Source organism: Tupaia chinensis, unplaced genomic scaffold (assembly GCF_000334495.1).
Source record: "Tupaia chinensis unplaced genomic scaffold, TupChi_1.0 Scaffold000612_1, whole genome shotgun sequence".
Taxonomy (NCBI): domain Eukaryota; kingdom Metazoa; phylum Chordata; class Mammalia; order Scandentia; family Tupaiidae; genus Tupaia; species Tupaia belangeri.
The window spans coordinates 445,635-446,562 of NW_006160131.1; positions in this window are offsets into that span (position 1 = coordinate 445,635).

The window sequence follows — 928 nt, forward strand, 5'->3', positions numbered from 1 at the left end:
CACAGGGAGGCACCCATTCCCTCCTGCAGCCCTGGATAACGGGTGCAGCTGGAGGTCTCCCCCGAGCACGCCCAGCTGCAGGGGTGCATGCTGGCTGCCAGTGGCCTGGGCTACCTTGCTGCACAGCTACTGAGCCGGGGGCGTGTGTCCCCTTTTATGGCCAAGCCTCAGAGGTCATATCCTGTTGTTTTCTGCCAGTCAGGGGTTCGCTCTGTTCGAGGGGAAGGAGACAGACCACCTCTCAGTGGGAAAGGGGTCTGCAGCGCAGTTTAAGGGAAGTGTGGGTACCAGCTCTCCCTGCGGCCGTCTTAGAAATCGCGACCCGCGCCTCGTCTGTAGGACGGGACGAGATACCGCAGGGACTGTGGCTCAGCGAGGGTCAGCGCCAAGACCTCGCCGAGACCCCAGAACGCTCAGGTGCCAGCCAGCGCCCACGGTTCTAATCCCCTCTCTCCTCCCCACTCCCAGAGCAGGCAAGGCCATGGTCTGGCAAGCAGCGCTGCATCTCATCCCAGCTGGTCCTTGACAACTTGAGGCAGGGCCTGGCAACTGCGCCCACTTCTCAGACCACAAACCAAGCACATCCCAGGCGGTGCAGCAAAAGGGACTTGCAGTGACAGTGCCTCAGGACTCCCTCCTAGGACAGAGGCCTGAGGGCTGCCGAGTGAATAGTCACCCCAGGCCTCGGGATGTGGCCTCCTGGCTAAGCAGGAGAGGCCTGGCCACAGACTGGCTGGCGGGGTGTCCCCGGGAGCTGCTGAGGGGGGCCGGCCATGCTGTCAGCCACGTTCCAGGGAAGCCAGGCCAGCAGCAGGAGGCCCACGTTCCCATGGGCCGGCTGCACCCCACAGTTGGCGACTTGCTCCCCCCCGAGCAGAGACCTCACTGACCCCCTCGCTAGCCCAGTGAAGGACCGGGCTTACGTGGT